The following is a 13,105-nucleotide window of genomic DNA, read 5'->3' on the forward strand; positions in this document are numbered from 1 at the left end:
CGAGCTCCTAGGGACCAAACCTCTATCCCTAGAGAACACAGGGATGGACCTATAGCTCCATCCACATGTGTAGCAGAGGATGGCCTTGTTGGGCATCAATGAGAGGAGAAGTCCTTGGTCCTGTCAAGGTTCAATGCCCAGTGTAAGGGAATGTGAGGGCAAGGAGGTGGGAGGGAGTGGGTGGGTGGGAGATGGAGCATACTCAGAATCATGGCAGGGGGATGCAATAGCTTGTTTCTAGAAGGGAAACCAGAAAATGGGATACCATTTAAAATATAAATAAAAAATGCATTTAAGAAAAAAAAGAATAGGGCAGAGAGAGGGGGGAGGGAGGGAGGGACAGATGGAGTGGGAAAGAGAGAGAAAGAGAGAGAGAGAGAGAGAGAGAGAGAGAGAGAGAGAGAGAGAGAGAGAGAGAAACAGTTATACTGGGATAAATTTAGAGACAGGTTGAAGGTGAAAACAGAAAGACAAAATGAGAAGGAGTCAGAAGTTTGAATATATTGCCAAAGTTCGTATGAGGCCAAGCAGAGCAATTCAGTTAGAATCTGAGTGAAGTCAGATCGAATCAGTCAGCTTGCAGAGGAATTTGGCCTAGAACAGCTGAGTTAAACCAGCCAGCCAGAGTTCAGAAAGAACTAGAAAGGGTGAGTATATTCAGCAGCAAGCCCACCAAGATGACAATTTGGCAAATGAAGCTTACATTTACAGTGCTAGAAAGTGGTATACATTCTACCTGCAAAGAAAAATAGTTATTAGTTTTGGGAGAAAATTACATTTTTTTACATAAAAAAGAATGAGTGTTAAAATATTAGAAAAAGAAAAGGGCTCTAATGGACAAGAGCAGTGTCTTCCTAGACAATCTACTAAGTGTCCTGATTTGCAATATACATTTCGCTGAGAGAAATTTGCTTTTAAAATCTATTTACTAAGTTTCAGTTAAGCAAAAAGTCCTTAGGGGACAACTATAGAGAAATTTCATTCAGAGGAAATAAAACATTCCACTCTCCATTTGAGAAACTGCACCTAGGAGGGGTGCAACTGTGACAGCAGGGGTCTTGTGTCTAGAAACTTGTCAGTTGAAAGTTAGGTACTTGCAAAACAACTTCCCTTTCTAAAACCTCAGCAGGAACCTCATTTCTTCTTCAGACTACTTTTTACAAAAACAGCACCTTCCTATGTGTATAAAATAAACTACAAGGTTCATTTTTGAGATAAGAGAGGCAAGGCTTAGTGTAGCTGTGTTTATTGAAACTATTAAAAATTCATTTGATGATTTGAAGCATACTCTAATATACTGAGACACGATGACAATTTTATTCAACTCGAACATCAGAGGAAGTATAATTTCCCACTGTTTAACTAAAAAAAAACTTTTTGAAGGAAGAAAAATATATCATAAGAAACATAATAGCTATATTGTTTTAGGTGTAACTCTAAGGATATAGTAACTGGACAAAGAAGTTTGCAGATTTTAATGTATCACAGATTTTTTTCTTGGATTACTTCTTTCTTAATCTCAAAGTCAACAAATAATTTGTTTAGCTCAAAATAAAACCAATACAGCAATTATTCTCAAATTTACAGAAAAATTCCCAAGAGAAATTATTTCATGGTCCAATTTCCCAGTAAAGAAATATATCTGATTTCTTATTTTAATGATATACTTAGTCATTTTATTTTACAGTGCTGAAATATATGGCTACCTTGTCTCAATAGGGCAAAGCTACTTCCTTTTCCCAGAACAAAATTTCATAGTACATTCATTGCAGACAATCCTGTTGAGTCACAAAATATCAAGGTGAAAATTTCTATCTGAAACTAAAAACCATAAAAATAAGCACATAGAAAAGTATACTTGTGAGCCATGAAATAACACACTATCTTGAGTAGACTCTTAATGAGATTGTTTTACAGTATACATAATTGTGGGATTTCTAAGAACATTGTGACTGTGAAAATTGTTGTCTCCATAAACTACACAACAGTAATTCTGATAAAGTAAATGATTAGTACTATGCATAAAAATTGATATAGTTGATTGGGAACTCTAAATTTTTTTCCAGAAATAATTAAGAATCATAGTGTCCAAATTGGAAGGGTTGAATTTTTTCATGTCTCCTACACCTAATTAATTTTTAAAAATAGGATATTTTATTTATTTATATTTCAAATGTTATCACTTTCCTGGTTTGCCCTCCAGAAACCCCTTATTCCATCCTCCCTTATACTGCTTTTATGAGGGTGTTCCCCCATCCACCCACTCCCTCCTGCCTCACCAGCCTAGCATTACTCTACCTTGGGACATTAAGGACCTAGGGCCTCCACTCCCATTGATGTCAGGTAAGTCCCCTTCAGCTCCTTCAGTCCTTCCCCTAACTCCTCCATTGGGGTTCCTGTGATCAATCAGATGGTTCACTTTGAGCATCTGCATCTGTATTGGTCAGGATCTGGCAAAGCCTCTCAGGATACAGATGTATCAGGCTCCTGTCAACAGGCACTTCTTGACATGGGCAAAATGTCTGGGTTTGGTGTCTGATGTGGGATGGATCCCCAGATGAGGCAGTCTCTGGATGGCCTTTCCTTCAGTCTGCTTCAATTTTTGTCGCTGTATTTCCTCTAGACAGGAGCAATTCTGCATTAAAATTTTGGAGATGGGAGAGTGGCCCCATACCTTAACTGTGGGTCCATGCCTAACCTCTGGCTATGGTCTTGACAAGTTCTCCCTCCCTCCCCTTTGTGGGGTATTTCAACTAGTGTCATCCCTGTGGGGTCCCGGGAGGGCTTTTTTTTCCCCGGTATCTGGGACTTCCTGGTTGCTACCACTAGTTCCCCATCCCTCATTTCTACACACCTATGTTCAATTTCTTGACCCTCTGTACATCTTCTTCATCTTCTCCCATATCTGATTCTGCCCCTCTTTCCCCTCCCCCTCCTCTATAGCTCTCAAGTCCCTCCTACCCTCTACTCCCTTGATTATTTTGTTTCCCCTTCTAAGTAGGACTGGAGCATCCACTCTTTGCTCTTCCTTTCTCTTAAGTTTCATGTGGTCCGTGAGTTGTATTGTGGGTATTCCAAGTTCTTTGCCTAATATCCACTTATCAGTGAGGACATATCATGTGTGTTCTTTTGTGACTGACTTACCTTACTCAGGATGGTATTTTCTAGATCTATCCATTTGCCTGAAAATATCATGAAGTCATTGTTTTTAATAGCTGAGTAGTATTCCATTGGGTAAATATACCATATTTTCTATATCCATTCTTCTGTTGAAGGACATCTGTGTTCTTCCCAGCTTCTGGCTGTTATAAATATGACTGCTATGAACATAGTGGAACATGTGTCCTTATTACATGTTGGATCATCTTTGGGTATATGCCCAGGAGTAGTATAGCTGGGTCCTCAGATAGTACTATGTCCAACTTTCTGAGGTACTGCCAGACTGATTTCAAGAGTGGTTGTCTCACCTTGCTATCCCACCAGCAATGGAGGAGTTTTCCTCTTTCTCTACATCCTTGCTAGCATCTGCTGTCACCTGAATTTTTTATCTTAACTTTTCTGACTCTTGTGATTTGGAATCTCAGGGTTGTTTTAATTTGTATTTCCCTGATGACTAAGGATGTTGGAAATTTCTTTTGGTGTTTTTCGGCCATTCAAGTTTCCTCAATTGAGAATTAGCTGCTTTTCCCCTTCCCCCGTCTTCTCCCCCTTCCTCTGCCTCCCATGATTACTAAGAAGCACTTAAAGAAATGTTGAACATCCTTAATATTCAGGGAAAGGCAAATCCAAACAACACTGAGATTCCACCTTATACCAATCAGCATGGCTAAGATCAAAAACTCAAGTGACAGCACATGCTGCCAAGGATATGGAAAAAGAGGAACACTCTTATTTTGCTGGTGGGATTCCAAACTGATACAATTATTCTGGAAATGAACCTGGAGATTCCTTAGAAAATTGGAAATAGTTCTATCTGTAGACCTAGCTATATCACTCCTAGGCTTATACACCAAAGTTGTTCCAACATACCACATGGACACATGCTCTACTATGTTCATAGCAGCTTTATTCATTATAGCCAGAAACTAGAAGCAACCCAGATGTCTCTCAAATGAAGAATGGATACAGAAAATGTGATTCTTTTACACAACAGAATACTATTCATCTAGTAAAAATTTTGCAGGCAAATGGATGAAATTAGAAAAAAATCATTTTGAGTGAAGTACTGCAGACCCAAAAGGACATGCATGGTATGTACTCACTAATAAGTGGATATTAGCCTAAAACTACAGAATACCCATAATACATGCCATAGACCACAAGAAGTTAAACAAGAAGGAAGGTCTGCGTGAGGATGCTTCAATTCTACTTAGAAGGGGGAACAAAATAATCAAGGTTTGGATTCCTACACACTCATGTTTGGCAAACAGTTTCTAATCATAATTTTGTTTTCTTTGGAATGACCCTTAAAAATGAAAATATAGTACAGAAGTACATGAAGCTTTGTGTCTCCTTGATAGCTATACTTTACAGTATAAACTAATATATTGAGAGTTTAAAAGTTAATCTTAAAAGTTAATTTGCCATATCTTCAGTCACAAATTTCAGGCATTTCTAGATAAACTAAAATTGTTTTAAGGTCTGGACACTTAGGTTAATCACTAGATGTATAAACATCAAAAGAAAATACATTAATTCTGCTGAACCCTCTCTAAAAAAATGAGGTAGTTTCTATTTTTTTAAGCTATTGAAGCATTCAGTTTCTGCCAAAAGTACAGAGTCTGAATTCCAGGCAATAGTCTAGACACTTAAAATGTAAAACTGACTGTTACTAAAAACAATGAAAGGTTCTTTAACTGTGACTTATTCTACTTAGCAAGAAAAAGCAGACGAAAACCAAAGGTTTCCACAGAAATGTACATTTTATCTGCATCTGAAAAACTGAGTTACTGCTACATAAAAAAATTACAGATAACATAATGTTAAAACAAATGCTTTAGCTAAATACAAACTAGATGACCAATGAAACCCTTTAGATGACTGTATGTCTCTAGCCAGATATTAAGAAACTGGGAAAGAGAATAACATTCGAAATGTAAATAAGAAATATCCAATTTAAAAATGGAAAAATAAATAAAAAAGAAGTCAATATTAGATGAAAAGTTTCAGAAGTAAGATTCTTCAGAGACAACTGAACTCTGAGAACCACTCTTAAATCTTCGAGTCCATATTAGAATCAATAGTATATCATATTTTGGCAACATGCTATTTTCTTTAGATGTAATATAAGTTGCTCAAGAATCTTGCAATCATTGTTTTTTCTCTGATCCAATGAGATATAAAATGGAGGTCTTGCTAAAGAAAATAATTAGGAAAACATGCTGGTATTCTATATACCAGAAGCAACTGTCACCACACCCTCTATGGAAAGATGTGCTATAATCCCTCTGGAAGAATGTGTTGTACCTCTATGGAAGGATATATTGTAGCCCCTAGGGAAGGCTATGTTGTATGTCCTTTCATGTTTGTCCAAGTGTTGAGGATTCAACAGGACTCATTCTACAGCTTATTATCATTCTTCCAATCTTTATGAACTCTTAGTACTGGGGCTTGATTAAAACTTAAAGCTCCCTTTAAGTATTTTGATAGAAAATAAAATTGGGGCAGACATCATTAGAGTATTTACCTGTACTCAACTTGGACTACATCCTAACATAGCACAGTCTCATTTCCCATTAAAGGGTTTGCAAGTACAAGAGAGGGTGGTTCATATTTCAGTGTGCCAGTGTAGAGAACAAATGGGGAAAAAAGACTTAAGTTAAATTAAATAGGCAGATTGAATCCAATCTTCAAAAGTCTTAAACCTAAGAATGCAACATTATTCTTTCAGGCACATGGAAACAAGCTCAGTGATCTAGGAACAATCCCTTCTGTTTAAGATGTTGTTTTTCAGCCATATGAATAACGTGAAAGAGAATTAAGAATCTGAATGCAAAATATAAGCCACCAAATATAACAGTCTAGAGTGTTCAGGGAGGTTGAAAGTCAAGAAACAATGGTGTGGTAAAAATAAAATTCAATGTGGAAAATAAAAAGGTCAATTATTTGTAGACAAGGATTTGCCCTTTATATGTTTCATTAAAGACAGAGTTCAGTGGTAGAGCACTCATCTGGTATACATGAGGCCATGAGTTCAAACACAAACATGGACAGTTGAAGTATGAGAATTGTGATTCTTACAGTGTCCACTTTGAGATGAATTACTTTATAAGAAGCAGTGTTCTACTTTTAAAAATATGGCTGCAATAAGTCTTTCATTTTATAATACAAATGTATATATTCATTTTGGAGCATATTCTCACAATTTTGTGGCAATAAAGCATTGTGTGTAAACTATAGGGTCAGAATGTTTTGATAGTATTTGAAAACCAAAATTTATAATTAACTAATTCCCTAGTTAAAGCAAGTATTAGTTTTTGTCATAGTGGTGCTGGTTGTTGTTTGTTGTTGTTTCTTTTTTATTTTTTGAGACATTTAACTAAATATTTGTTGTAACTTTTAATCTATTTATCATAATGTTATTTTCTGGATCTTAAGTGATTCCCCAAAATTCATGAGCTGAAAGCTTGCTCTCCAGCTGCCACTGATGCTATTGGTAGTGGAAACTCTAGAAGGTGGGTCCATCTTGGAAAAAGTAAGCAATTAAGAAAATGCCTTTGATAGATATATTGTGATCCTTCCTGTTTTAATCTACTATATCTATTATATAATATATGCAACTACTCAAATTCTCCAATTTGTAAAAGTGCTAATTAACCACATATTTAGTGCTTAAACTGAGAATGTCTCTGGAGGCACCTAACGATATGTTTTTGCAGTTTTAGCTGCTAAGGTACACAAAGGCCACTAAAGCTGTAGTAGTATAAGGGAGCCAAGAGAATACCATAAGTTAGCAACAGAATTTCATAGCATTGTCTACAGGATGCTGTTCTTGGATGCACTCAAAATGCAAGAGGTATGGGTAACCGAGGCTTTCACTAAGTTCCAGACAACTCCAGAGGCTAGGAACTGTGTGATTGGGTCTTTACTCTACCAGGAGCCTGAAAGATGCTGTTGGGTTATGATGTAAAAGTGAAGCTGAAGTTGAAGAAGAGAGACCCCAGGACTCTAGAGCTTCCGGCAGCACATGTCAGCTAATGAGGAAGGTGCAAGCATTGAGTGGACCAGAACACACAGAGGCTGAGTATGCTATAGACAGCAGACTCAAAGCAGTGTGCATTTTTAGATCTACTCTAACGCAGGTCATGTTACCACAGTCTCCAGAGGAAAGACATGAACTTCGGGTGGATTTTGCTTTTGCTTTGATCCTATCTTCCCTTTACATTTACCCATCCCTACATTTTAAAATTAAAAAGGTTTACTCTGTAATGATGACTATTGGAAATAATATCATATATTTTACTTTTAATTTTAAAAGGATTTAGAGATAAGAAATTATCTGAGTCTCAGTACAAATGGCTCACATAGGTCTTTGAATAGTATTGAAAATGTTAGGGCTTTGGGGACATTCGTATGCATTTTCTAAATATACTTGCTTTATAAAATGAGTATAAGGCTCTAGGGCCAGGGCAGAATTTTGTAATTTAAGTGATATATTTTTGTGTCAAATAGATAAGGTGGTGTAGACTTTGATAGATAATCGGCACTGGATTTATAATTTCCTAGTCTGCAAGTGTTCCAGAAAGCTCTAGCTGAAGGGTGTGCACCCAGCCTGAGTATACATTATCCTGTGGGTTAGAGCCCTACACTGAGTCAGCAAGAGCAAAAGGAAAAGCCTGCTAAACACCATTCTTTATCTCTTCCTCATACATGACAATGGATGCTGTGACCACCTGCCCCATGATGCTGTGACCTCAGCTACATACATCTTCCCTTCCCACTGCACCTTTCCTATCATGTACCTTCCAACTGTGATCCAAAACAAACCTTCCTTTCCTTAAGTTGCTTCTGGCAGATACTGTCCAAACAATATCCTTAGGATAAAAATGGCATGGTACTGATTGTCTATATACTTTTTTGACTTCTTATTATCTCTAAACAATATAGGATAGAAACACTGCGTTAAGTGCTGTAAATAATATAGAGATAATTTAATATGTATGGAGCATATGTAGATTGCACACAAATACTCTTGTTTTAATATAAGGAGCTTAAGTGTCTGCAGCTTATCAATCAGGATCATGGGATCCTTTGTGGATCCTGCTCTGTCCCATTAGCTGTAGAGTCATATATAATACATGCCCCATACTTTTCAGCAGTCACATACATAAAGCAATAAAAATGAGCACTATGTTTTGAGCAGAAGCTTGTATATTTGCTCATTATAAACTCAGATGTGTCTGATCAACATCTCACAGGCTGCACATGCAAAATTTTACACATCTGGTTCTTTTCAAAATAGTTCATATAAACAGATTGTTAAACATTTTAAATAGATATTAAGATTCTGCCTACATTACAGACACTACAAACACCTACTGCAATTTGCTGGCCATGAACAAGATGCAGCCTGTGATTACAATACAGTGAACTATACTGCCCTTTGGATCAGTCTGACAAAATAATCACTCTTGCCAGACTGAGGAGTAATAACATGTGGACATGCAGGCCTCTCATCCTCCTTGTTCAAGAACCTGCTAGGTTTCCTCATCTAAGTATCAATTATCTTAACAGACCATATTCTGTCCATTCTCTTGGACAGAATCTTGCACTCAAGAATTTCTCCTGTGATTTCCTTAACTATAACCCAGGAAAGTTACCACCCGGTAACATTTTTTATATTATTTCCTACTTTGTAATGTCCTTTCTCTTTCATCATACTCCAAATTGCTTGGGTACCCTACATTGTCTACAGTTGGAGAATATATTTAAAACGTTATTGTAGACTATAGTTCTTAGTGTCTTCTGCAAGTAACTGAAATTAAGGAGTACACAGACTGCAGAGTATGAAGGAGACTTTTTTTTAAATAGCAATAGAATGGAGGAACATATGGGTGATTTTGAATGGAGGAAAGGGAAGGGTAACTGATACAATTATAACCTCAGATAATAAAACTTTACTTAAGGTGATAGTGTGGATCAGATATGCTTCAGACAAGTAATAGGACATGTGAATGAGAAAGTACTAAAGGGTCCCAAGTTACAAACAGGGTTTCTATGTTATGGTGTTCAAGGGAAGGAGGAGTGTGGTTCATAAGTAATATAGAATGTGCAATTATATGTGAAGCCACAGTACTTTGGAATGAATGGGTACTTAAAAGGTGTTTGTGGCATGGCCAGTGGAAACAGAGTCACACCTGTGTGAAGAAATTACTGAAACAAGAAGTGTCGCTGCACACAACCCTGGGGCAGCTGAGATTGACTCACCTGGAGCATGAGAGCCTCATAGGTTAGAGTAGTATGCTGCACTCCAGCTACAGTGGGTAAGGTATACAGTGGGTGATCAGAAACTGGAGATTCACCTCAAGGATACTTTCATCAGCATGTAAAAAATATAAGAGGACGATTTCTCACTTTAGAGAATGGATTTACAAATTCTAAATACTTTTAGAAGGAACTTGATGGCGTGGGGTTGGAATTGGTGTTATTAAGTTTTAAGTTTGCCAGAGTTTACCATAATAAAATGCAACACTCTGGCTGGTTTCATCATTGGAAATCTATTTTTCATATTTTTGGAGTCTTGATGTTAAGTCCAAGGTGTAGGCCAATCAGTTTCTTCTCAGGCCTACCTTCTCTTGGAGAGAATTACCTTGTCACTGTGACTTTTCTTAGTATTGTTCTGTGCATGCATCCCTTGGTGCCTTAGAGTATCTAAACTTGCCTTTCTTTATAAAGACACCATCTACTTTGGATTAAGGAGTGCCACAGTGGCTTGCCCTTAACTTGTTAACCTCTTTAAATTTCTTATGTCCAAATATAGCATATTCAGGGGTGTTAGAAATTAGAATGCCAACAAATGAATTTGCAGGAGCACAATGAAGTCCTGTAGTAAGTAGGTATGTGGATACATTTAAACTTGACTCCTAGACTACTAACTGCAATTACTGAAGAAAGAACTTCCATTTGTTTTAGAGCAGTCAACCACACATTTTATTATATTATTTAAGGAGTGGAGATACCGTATCATCATGATAAACTAGGTTGTATTTGCCTTATAACATTTCCTAACATCTCTCAATTCTAGACAATAGAACAGCTTAACTTACATATGATCTTATCATTTATCAACTGTACTATTCAATTCTATTGAGTTATGAAAATTTTCAATGACTTATTCAACAGCAAAGAAAATTAGAAAAATAAATCATATTTAGTTGCCAAAAATTCTACTTTGCTATTATGTATTTGATTGCCATGGAGTGCTTATGAATAAAATAAGTGATTTGTGACCTGACTTAGAAATTTTCTAAGCTAGGGAGTCTCAAACATTCATGGTGCCACTTCTTGATTGTAGGCACAAATATTTTGAGGCCCAGTGAATAAAGAAAATGATTGAAGTAAAAGATTACAAAACTAAATGAATGGCAAGGACCCTAGTGGGGCAGGAAATATGGGCAGATATAGCTGAAGACATGTGATTTTAAGTTCATAGGAAATGTCTATACTAACACAGACTTTCTTGTCAGTTAATAAGCCGTTTTCTTCTTTTAATAAGTATAAATGAAATATTAGAATTACTTTGGTCTGGACAAGGAAACTTAGTGAAGACATAACTTTATTGACATCTTACATATTTAACTGTTATAATTTCTTAGCTGGGTGAGTTGGTGTACTACAATCACAACACGTAGAGACAGAGCTGGCAGGAATTAAAGGAGAGAAGAGGCCCCATGACTATTTTCTCAAACAAACAAACAAACCAACCAAAATCAAAACCAACCCAAAACAAAAACCACCATCACATCCCAAAATTGTCGTTTTACAAATATCTAATCCATAAGTCTATGTTTCCCTCTTCTGTATAATGGCAACTCTATATAAATATGTGTATTTATTTCTGTAAGTTATTGTGTACTTATTATGAACAATTATATTACTTTTTTATATATGTTTCAAATTTCAAATTGCCATATTTTCATATGACATGAGAAGTGTATGCTCTCTAATGATCTATGAAAATAATACACACTTTCTTTTACCACTACAAACTACCATCGTCCATGGCAGCTATCAAAGGATTCATGGTTAGTATAGAAAAAAATTGAATAAGGAAATAAAATCACAATCTTTGTTAAAGTGCATTCTTTTCAAGACTATCAGTCAAAAACATCAGGAAACACCATCATAACCATGTCCTCTGGGATTTTTATTGCTATCTTTCTAATCGACAGAAGAAACTAATAGGTTTCTCGGAAGGATTTATGTATAGCATCAACTACTCTAAGAAGCACAATACAATTATCAAGACTTTTACAGAACAATGTCACTTTTGAATGTGACGTGCCACTTGGGGTAAAAGACTTCAAATGTAAGTATTCATATAAAATAGGAATATTGATTTACCAGCAGCAAGTCTGCTACCTCATAAGTGCATTTTATGACAACCATGGTATTAAATATTTCTGGCCTCTCATACCAATCTGAAGACATAAAAATAGTGGGAATTTAAAAACTCCATTATATTTTTAATCCTTTTGGAATGCTGTGATTGACCATATTCTTTGTGGGATAAATACATTGAATACTACAATAATTTTAGACAATTACAGTCTACTTTGGTAGGCTAATTTTAAATGTATGTGATTTTTCCCAATAAATTAGTTCTTACATTTTGCACTTTTGAATTTAACCTGGAACATTTTAACACTTTAAGAAAATGTGCTCTTAAAGAACAAGCAAAATGTAGCACTGTATTTACTTAGTTTCTTGTATTCCAAAATTGCTAAAATTGAATTACACCACTTCTTAGGGAACTGATACAGCTAGATCTCCTAGCTAGTCAGACCAATACAAATGCTGAATCATGTGCTTCAAATATCTACCTAAAACTCCCCACAATATTATGGATTGTGTAATTTGAACTTGAATATGTAAAACAAACATAAAATGTAATTGTATTTATTTTCTTAAATTTTTATATTAGTAAGATATTTCAAGAAAGTACATTTGATTCATCAATTATAGATTTATGCATACATTATTGAGCATTACCAATAGCTTTTTGTAAAGAAATTTTAACTTAGTGACATGGCTATCTAGCAAAGGATCACAGCCAGACCCTGTAGGTCTGTGTTATCTAACTGGAATATCGACACACCCTTAGTTCATACCTTAAATCTTCCTAAACAATGTAGATACGGTAAGTTTATAGAAAGATGCAGTCAAGTTTGAAAGTGTCTAAGTGAAGGGCAGACAAAGTGGTCAAATGAAGAAAGATTTGACAAAATGAGTCAGAGATAGGATACACCCAACAGAGAACATCAGAGGAAAGAGAGGTGACTTAAGAACACACACAAACACACACACACACAGAGAGAGAGAGAGAGAGAGAGAGAGAGAGAGAGAGAGAGAGCAAATTCAGTCAGAGTTCATGGAGATTTAAAAGGGGTGACTGTATCCAGCAGTAACCTATAAGATGACAATTCCTGATGGAAAATAAAAGTTAAACTTACAGCTCTTCAGTCCCCCACCACCACTTTTAGAATCGTGAATATCATTGGGGAGCTGCATAAGGAATCATGTACAGAAGTGAACGTTTCTGAAGCTGTGTACATTGGAAAATAGCTTTATTCAATCACTATGGTGTTTGAATAATAATTTTCTAGGTGGAAATTTCTCCTTGATTCTCTGAGAAAAAAAATTCATCCAAGATGTATATACAGCTTAAGCAGAAGTGTATTTAGCAAAGCCTGTCAAATGGGACACTCCAGGGGCCAAATTGGAACAAGGTCACCTGAAGGGTGAATTAGCAGCCCACTGGGTTTTGTGCTGGATATTTAAAAAATTACTTTAATGCATATTTAGTATGTGTGTAGCATATTCATTAAAGAAGATGACCCTATTTCCCTTCTAAATCATGGTAGATTGGCTCTAAAGTGTATTTCCA

The sequence above is a fragment of the Rattus norvegicus genome, chromosome 6, assembly GCF_036323735.1.
Source record: "Rattus norvegicus strain BN/NHsdMcwi chromosome 6, GRCr8, whole genome shotgun sequence".
Taxonomy (NCBI): domain Eukaryota; kingdom Metazoa; phylum Chordata; class Mammalia; order Rodentia; family Muridae; genus Rattus; species Rattus norvegicus.